The sequence below is a fragment of the Lytechinus pictus genome, unplaced genomic scaffold (assembly GCF_037042905.1).
Source record: "Lytechinus pictus isolate F3 Inbred unplaced genomic scaffold, Lp3.0 scaffold_19, whole genome shotgun sequence".
In the NCBI taxonomy this organism is placed as follows: domain Eukaryota; kingdom Metazoa; phylum Echinodermata; class Echinoidea; order Temnopleuroida; family Toxopneustidae; genus Lytechinus; species Lytechinus pictus.
The window spans coordinates 2,905,157-2,914,957 of record NW_026974140.1 but is presented as its reverse complement, the minus strand read 5'-3'; positions in this window follow the sequence as shown (position 1 = coordinate 2,914,957).

Genomic DNA, 9,801 nt, shown 5'->3' with positions numbered 1-9,801 from the left:
CCCCTCATAGTCCCGTTTCTCGCCAGCTTATTTTTTTCTTTCCTGTTTGCTTTTCATAAGATACCATGTACACCGTGCACCACGTATGAGAGAGACGGCACAAAGCCGTAAAACAACTGGAAAAATGCCAATTTCTTTGTTTCTTGAACCTTCCTGTAATCCCGTATCCAAAATTCATGCTAAGCCATCGAATGCTAGACAAATTCAGAAAGTGATTGTGAGGTTGTGATGCAAGAAATGTGAAAGACACAGTTCACAATTTGATAAGATGTACTGGTAGTAGTACCGTATCGAAGTTTGCAATGTACATGTACAAGAACGGCAGTGCTGTGTGTGTACACTGTGACTGTGAGGTGAGTGAGTGTGTAAGTGGCCAATATTGTCGGGACCTTTCTTTCTTGCTAACATTTGTAGATGAATTGATCAAGAACAGCAGATTTCCGCATACCGGTAATCTCTTTGAATACTTTGAAATCTTTAACTTGGTTTTTGTTTCTTCGTACCTCAAATATGCATGTAAATGTGAGAAGGATTTTTTTTTTTTTTTTTTTTTTTTTTTTTAGTCCAAAGTTGGGGGTGCGGTTAATACACGGGTGCGGTTAATACACCGTTACTTACATATTCGCCATTAATTTGAAGCTTTTTTATCCCAGTTTGAGCCTTGTCTGTTCATGCTGAGATAAATTATGCACGTTGGATTCATCAATGGAATTCATGCATTTTCTTCGATCAGGCATGGGCACTGTGAATCAAACCAGGAAATCATGACACGATCGACGTAAAATAAACCTTGCTCTCATTAACAATATTTCTTACTATGACCATAGGACATTATTTAATCGTAATATTCTAACAATAATTTGCACATAATAATCATTAATATGAATTTAGAGCTTGATATGAAGCATTGTATTCCGTTTCCATTTTTAATGACAGACATCTCGAATTCATGGTCGAGTGATGGCCTGCACTTGTCTAAAAAATTATATCATATCAGGATTGATCCTCAAACATCGTAATTGTAGCAACTCTTCTCACAATCGTAATTTCACCATAGAATATCATTTTACATGACGAAGCAGAGTAAATTATGTTTGATATTGACTTCCATCAATTTGGAGCTCATTTATTCCCAACTCTAGGTTAGTCCATGTTTACGTAGCTGCTCTGAAGTAGAGAATGGAAAATAATCGCACATTTGCATTGTGCTTCTATTGTAAAAGAAGACAGATGCAATACAAAACAAATAATGACAATATTAATACTTCCATATCAACATGACATAACTCTGCTTACATTTCCAATATTTTTATCATGGCCATAGAAATTTATTAGATCGTAATACAAGGCTCGACATTAGCGGTTGCCCGGGGCCACCAGAAATTCACCTCGGGCAACCATTATTGAAAAATGCTAAGTTTTGGTGGCCCGAATCGGGCAACCAATAATTTTTAAAGTAGCGCAGTGCAGAGCCGGGGCTGAATTGGGGTACTTGGCCTCCCTATTTTGTGCGTTTACAGTGGCGGCTCGGCCTGGCCTAAATTTTAGCCTTTCAATACTTTGTCGCAGTGGTGCTCTACATGTAAGCGAACAATTATTTTGTGGCGCGCCGGGGGTCACGCTGGTGCCGGAAAAGGCATTTAAATCACAGAGAGTTTCACTTCGGGAGTTTTGTTTGGTATGGCATTTGGCCCTGCATGCGTTTACAGTGAAAAAATGCCGGGCAGAGCCGCAGCTCAGTCGCGGAGACAACCTCCAGACCTGGGCCAAATACATGGCCGCTCTTGGTACCGCATTTGGCCTTTTGAGCGTTTACAATGAATTTTAGGCCGGGCTCGGCCGCGGCTTGGCCCGGCCTTTTTTCACTGTAAACAGGGTCTAAATCTGCCCTTTATATACATTCACTCGCCAACCACAGGCAATCTTGATTGACATGTATATAAAATCCATAATATTTGAATAGATTACAGTCACCCAAGGGGAAACAGAAAAAGTGGCCACAGGAGACAGGTGGCTTATTCCTTTCAAATTGGAGACAATCTTGGTGGCCATTAAAGACAGGTAGTCACTAGTGATACAATCAGGGTTGACAGGGTACTAATGGATAATTCGTTTGTCATTCCCGATCATCGCATAGCAAAAACGGAAATCAACCTCATGGTTCGGTCTTTGAAAACATAAAAACGAAATCACAACGAGAAAAACCTGTTGTGATTTCGTTTTTGGAGATCAAAAACAGCAGAATGAAATCAGAAATACTTTTGGGCTCTTTCTGATTTTTCATTCTATACTTGTGTTTGTTATATATCAAAAACAAAATCAGAACACGCTTTCCGCTCTGTGATTCTGTTTGGAAAAACGCAGACAGCAAAAACGAAATACGGTTTCCGCTCGTCTCTTAGCCGAGTTTTCCTTTCTTTCATGTATATTAAAGAGCGCCCTCTACGTTTTCGATCGTTATACACACGTGCGCGCAGTACAGTGCAGGCATGTTACGACCACGTGCAACACAAATTCACGTTTAACATGGCTTTTTCCAGCGTTTTCTTTTCGGACCTTCACAGAGCAGGAAGTGGAAAGCGAGTTTCCGATTTCGTTTTCGCTGTCTGCGTTTTTCCAAACAGAATCACGGAGTGGAAAGCGTGTTCTGATTTTGTTTTTGATATATAACAAACACAATTATCGAATGGGAAATCAGAAAGAGCCCACAAGTATTTCTGATTTCATTCTTCTGTTTTTGATCTCCAAAAACGAAATCACAACAGGTTTTTCTCGTTGTGATTTCGCTTTTGTGTTTTCAAAGACCGAACCATGAGGTTGATTTCCCTTTTTGCTCTGCGATGATCGGGAATGAAAAACGAATTATCCATTAGTACCCTGATTTGATACATGTAGGTTGCCGCTGAATACAGGTTTGACTTTACTTGTACATGTCTATTGGTGGAGTAGTACCTGATTACTAAGAAAGCATGAGGACCGACGATTTAAGGTCCTCTCCAAGGCACGTGGTAATGAGGATAAAAGCCTTACCAAAGTGCACTGTCGCACAAAGTGGGAATCGAACCCCAGTCACTGGAATCCAAAATCCCTGCTCTACCAACTGAGCTATCAAGCCTTAAATTACAATAATAGGGCAAGGCCACTTTCCGCAGGACTCATTTCTACACTCTAAAGTTATAACATATTTTGAAAGGCCACAATAAATCTCCAAGGTCAATAAAAGGGGCACTGTGGCCAATGAACACGCCATTTGTGGCAATGGTCTTTGAAAGCCTTGGTTTAATTGATCCGTTGCTCCCAACTGTAGAATTGGATGTACATATTAAGGGTGCGTTTATGCGCCACTTTTTTACCCAAGAATCATGATTTGAATCATGATTCTGCAGAATCAGGATTACGTTTGATTACGTTTAGTCAAAAGTGAAAATAAACGTCTTTCAAATCACAAACATGAAACACAGAAAAATGGGCGTTTGGGAATACGTTTCTGTAGAATCACGAGCGAAAATGGTCGTATAAACGCAATCGTGATTTGAATCATGATTCTATGATGTCACTGTTTTGGGCTGCTTCCTGTTTGACTCTTGCCAAGCTCAAGGCATGTGCTATATGTGCTACGCATGCATTTCTGTGTTGGTTATCGCATCGTCCACTGGTTTTTTTTTTTTTTGGTCATGACTTTAACTGCAAGTTCTAGTGAATTAACTAACTGGACAGACAATGATCTCAGTTGTTGAGTTTACAATGTCAATATTAAATTGGATTACGCTGAAATTCACTTCGAACACCATTTTCGATAAACTGACAAGATAAATAAAAGTAAACAAAATGAGGTATAATAGACTGAATATTGGAAGCAAAAGATTGATTTATCGAGAGACGTGCGAAAAGTTGACCTATACTTCTTGGGTCTGCGCACTGTGATGCGCACATGATCGGCCCGAATCAGAGGAGAAACAGCGTTAGAATGAAGGTCGTCTAAACGCTGATTTTGTGGTATTGTGATTCATGTTTGTGTTTTGAATCATGATTCAGATCATCATTCAAATCGTGATTCTGGCTTGAGGTCGCATAAACTCAGCCTAATACCCCTTTCATAAACCCAATAAAGCCCAATTATGTGGCTAATAGCAGCATAATTTGGTCGTAAAATCAGAGGAGGACAAGAGTTATCCGCATTATTCTGATGCTGCTATTATCCGCATAATAGCGGCATCGGGACAAGATTTTGAGTTTATGAACGTATTTCCAAATAATGCGGATAATTGCCATGGTGCGGTCACAAGGTCACCCTTTTCCAACACAACCGCATCGGAGGGGGCGTGTCCAGTTGTCATGACGATTATCCGCCTTTTTCAGGACGGGCGCTCGTAAAAATAATGCGGATAATTTTCGGAGTTTGTGAACGCAATTTTTATTGAATTATCCGCATTGCTCTTAGGCGGCTAATTGGAGGATAGGTTTTATTGGGTTTATGAAAGGGGTATAAGAGCAGCATTTATGCTTGATTTGGGTCAGCTATCTTGGTGGGTCATGCATTCTGGGAACATTTTATATGCAAATGGAGAGAGGGGAGTGCACTGTAGTCACTAGCGTACCTACGGGGGGGGCAGGGGTACGAAATCCTTTATTTGTGATCGAAGACCTTTTTTTTTTTTTTTTTGCTTGTCAAATTTTTTGGCGGACGGTTTTGCCCCCCCTGTGGAAAATCCTACATGTAGGTACGCCACTGACTGTAGTGACAAAAGAATTACACTAGATACAGAAATGAAAGTGTAAATTTCTGGATTCAATTGTTTTATGTTTTTAATCAGGGAAAGGGTATCAGGCTATTGATTTCAGTTATTGCCGGGCTCAGGTATCCTTGATAATTTTTGGAGGGTACCTGCTTTAACAAGTCTTACAAGACCTGCTGTCTATTGTAGTAAACACACTCAATGCAAACAGGAAATAATCCAAAACTTCTAGATATTATTTCATTACCCGTCACTTTGTTCTATTCCAAATTCTGTTGGTATAGAGTTATGTCATTTTCTCACTTTCCCATTAAAAATGGCTGATTTCTATAATGTCTTCTGTAAAGGAAGCCGCCATGTTTTGCAATATCTGTCGCAGCAGAGCCTGCTTTACAATCATAACATGCAGGTCACATCACAATTGACTACACAAAGATCGCCTGTGCTTAGAACAAAATCGTGTACTTTATGGTAACCACTGTTCAAGGAAGACATTGAAGATGCCAAATGAATCCTGACTTAGTTTAAATTAGAATTCGTCAATATTGACAAAAAACTAGAATTCAAAGAATAATGAATATCGCATAACAATCATCTAAATTGTATCTGTTCACATCATTCAACGATAAGAAACAAAAAAAACAATTAGATGTGTGTGTCTATTAAAGTAAGAAGATAACTTTGGTACAGTGTACCTCCTTGGTTTGAGTACTGTATGATGACTGTAGAACAGGACAAACAATAAATAATGGAACAACTCAAAATTTAACAAAAGGTAACTTTTGAGCATTTTTACCAATTTTGATGATTTTCACTATCTCGCTTGTTTGATTTAAAAACATTTAATTCGGCTTTCTCTCGAGGTTGAGTACTTCGCTTGTTGGAGGATTTCAAGTCTAGTCATCAATCCAAGTCATAACAACCATATACATGTATATATGGATGAACTGTAATAAAATCTCTCTTTAACCAACATCTTGTTTTAGAGAGGCTGCTGTGTTGTTATATTTTACATTTTTGCTGGTAGTCATATTAATCATTGTCAAGAATATTTTTATTCTACCAGTTAAGTCGTTGAAATTAACCTCATATCATGTTGCCAATTTGCAGAGCGCAAAATATTTATGTTGGTGGTAACTGTGTCAGTATAAATTGAAAAATACAGCAGAACTTGCTATATTCATAAAAATAGAACCCAAGTGAAATATTCAGCTTTAGATGTACATGTAGTCTAAAACATACACAGACACCAAAAAATAAGTTCATTTTTTCAGTGGATTTGAATTAAAAACCAGGGTAATAAAATCCAAGTCCTTTAGGATCACCTAGAGACTTTTTATTATTTATTATTATAATTAAGTACAAATATTATGCTTAATAATGCATATCTCAGACTGTATTTTAAGTACATGATTTATATCTTGATTTAATCCTACAAAAAAAATGAAGGAGCGGTTTGTTATTTCCACTCAAATTGGCAATACTTTCTCCACAAGAGTGAGGTTGGATTTGAAGAACTGAATTCACTTCAACATCTGTTTTACCATATGAACATGGCTATAGACATATATGAGAAGGCAATTTGTCTGTTATGGGTGATGTTTACACATGGATTTAATTGATTATTAAAGAATTGTATTTCACAAAAGGGCTTCTCCAGAAAGAATATTGATTCTAACACTCTGAATGAGAGTTTAAAAGTTAAGTACACCTTTGTGTGTATTTGTAGGTAACTCAGCAGCAAGGTAGTAGTACCTGTGATTCATGGTTAGAGTGTCAGTAAATTATGAAAGATTGGTGTCAAGTATCATTACAATCATGAGACAGCATCCAAGGATTTATGAAAAAAAAGTTTACCTTCATTTTTGTTTTGTTTTAATTTTATAGCAAAAAAGTCTTCCATTTTACCCTTTTCTTGTTTTTCCTGATTGAGCAATTAGTTTGTTTCTTACTTTGTAGTCAGGCATGTGTAACCCTTGAATATGAATGAGAAAATGATTGAATCTGCAATTCTAAAATGTTATCTCAAATGTGAGACAGAGGGGAATGCACAAATTTCTTTAGAGGGTTTATTTGATTTCAGGTTCTGCAAAACTTGATATGATATCATTATCAAGAAAGAGGGAATGGCATCTTCAGTTTGAAGTAATTCTATATATGGACATGTTTGTCCATGTACATGTACAGTATGTTTGTCAATAAAGGTACATGTACAACAAGTTGGATTTGAAAATAACATTGAATCATGTTTTGATGTGCACCTATTTTTAGGAATAGATGTGTGGATTTCATTTGATTAATGAAATGACAATGAGATAATTTTTCAGCTATTCAGCTAGATATGTGCAGCAGTACAGAATAAGTAGTTATTGGTACTCTTTATATTCAACTCGTTAAATATACTGGAACCATGTATTTTTGTAAAAAGCCAATATCATAAGTGATTTTACATACCAGCTCAAAGCCTCAAACCTATTAATATTTAATCAAATTTTCAATTTTTTTGGGCACATTCTGGAAGCCCGTGATTCACTCTTATTGAATTACCAAATTTGCATTATTTAAAGAAAAGGAGCATATTTAAATTTCTTTATACAAACTGGCTCAAACCTCTCTTGATTTTACGAAGCGGCCTAAACCTTTCTTTGTGTACTAACCTCTTTATAATGGCGCGCAGAGGTCCAAAACTCGACCTAGATGTTGCGTGTATGCCGTGCGTGTGTCGCTAAAAAACATGCACATGGCATTGAATGATTTTACAAAGTGACCTTAACCCCTGTTTTGGGTCAAAATAAAATGTTTTTGAAATGCATACATGTACCTGCACTTCATTTCAGATATTGAAAACCTAAATTTGAATTGTGAACAAAATTTTGGATATTATAAAAAAAAAAGGATGTATACTTTAAATTGGTATAAATAATTGATCTGGTTTCTTTCAAAGCGAGAAGTTATGAGCGTCTTGAAAAACGCGATTACATGTATCTCGAAATCATGTATTGGAGACCAGGTTTGAGCTTGTTTGTAGAATCACTGACGATATGGGAACCACAGAATTCCAGTAGTGAACAAGTTAACAAAAAATGAATTGACTCATTGGGCGGTACTCCATCACTGCAAGATTGCTCTGTTTTATTACCTCTTTCAAAGTGATCTCCTCCAGAGAAAGCAAAATGAAAAGCGCAGAATAAAAGTTGCAGGTTCAACACTTTGAAACTATTAAACAAAAATCATCTTTCTGATGTAAACACCATTTCAGCTCAAACAAAAACAGCAATTTCCTAAATTTTAGCAGGTAGTTTCTCCAAATTGTGAGTTGGAGAAGAGATGGTTAAGTTACAGGGGAAGCTTTTTAATACCCGCTTGGACTTTGCATTATGATCAGGACAGTGTGGGTAAAATTTCAAAGGTTATATAAATTTGGACCATGGACTGTTTGAATTTTGTTGTATAGGTACTCATTTCAAAAGAATATTCAAAGAGTGATCTAATTATTCCTTGTAAGAATGCATTTGTTTGGTAAAATATGCTTCATTTGCACATCATATTTTCATGGTTTCAACGTTGGATGATAAAATAAACTCAGTAAAATTAATTTGCCAGCACAAAGATTGTAAAAAAATGATCAGTCCTTGACTTCATCGTGTGTTACATTTTTACAACTGAGGGCCACATTTCCAAACAAAATTTCTTTACCATATTAAAGGAAGCAAGTCATATGGAACTTGAATGTGTAACAACTGCACCAAATAGCTATGTACATAGTATACATACACAATCAAAAATAAAATCAATCTTTTGATAATTTACTTGACATTGATGGTGGTCGTTAACAAAAAAATAATCTATTTTTAGCCTGAGAGTGGGTCGTTTGTGAACAAATAATAAAGGTACCTAGGCATGCAATGCACTATTAAGGTGACCTACCTTTCAGTTTGACCTTTCTCTTTGGAGTTGTGGATTGCAGATGGACTATTTTTTTATTTTAACTGTCAAAGACAATATTGAGTTATACAGAAGAACAAATATCAAAGATCCACTGTTTGACATTTGTGAAATGTCTGATAGTGGTTGGTTTTTATTTTAGTTGACGAGATGATACGCATTCTGCTCCTATATCTTAGCTTTTTTTCCTTTTTCTCTTCATTTGTAAGAAAATGTTTTTCCTTCTCATTGTGCTGGAATATTGCATAGAGTCCGTAACAGATTTTTTTTTTTGGTGAAATATGATTTAGTTGACTCGGACAAGAAAGTGGCTGATGGGGGGGAGGGGGGCTGGTTTGAAATATGAATAATGTAATGGATTTGCAATTTAAGGGAAGGAAACGGATTTATCCGAAGAAGGGTCCAGAAAATTGGCAGTTTTTGTAGAAATAGTCCAATTTATTTATCATGCAAAAAGGGAGAAAAATATCTAGAAGTTTTATTAAAAACGAAGAGATGAAGAAATTGTGAATGTTATGATATTAATAAAAGGTGTGTTTGAGGTACATGTACATGTACTGTATGTCCACTGTACATGTACATGTATTAAAGCAGTAAGCTACTGGTACTAATTTCATACTTCTCAATTTTCTATATGATTCACACACAAACATGTAGCCAATTGAATGCACATCAATATTGAGTGGATCAAACCTTTGGTGTGCACCAAGGCTTGTTACTGGCAGTCTGGCACCTTTACTTTTTCACTATGTTTAGGAAAGGAAGCATGGGACAAACTACACGTATTACTTCCAATAGATAATGTTTATATGTACTGTATAGGATTTGTACATCTGTAAATGCTGAATAGAGATCACCGACATAGTGATATTTTGTCTTGTTGATTAATAAAAATGTGATTATTTTGTTCATGAGAAATTATTTTGTTATATTATTAAAGAAAGGTAGCAATAAACAAATGGCGCCAAACCAGAATAATATCTCCTGGGTGTGCATATCTGTTTGCTGTATATATACAGTAAAAAAATAGCATGTTGTTTAAGCTTGTCACTCTAACATAAGTTGTTTAAACTTTTTGTAATAGTTTCAACTTTTTAAACAACTTGTTTAAAAAGTTTAA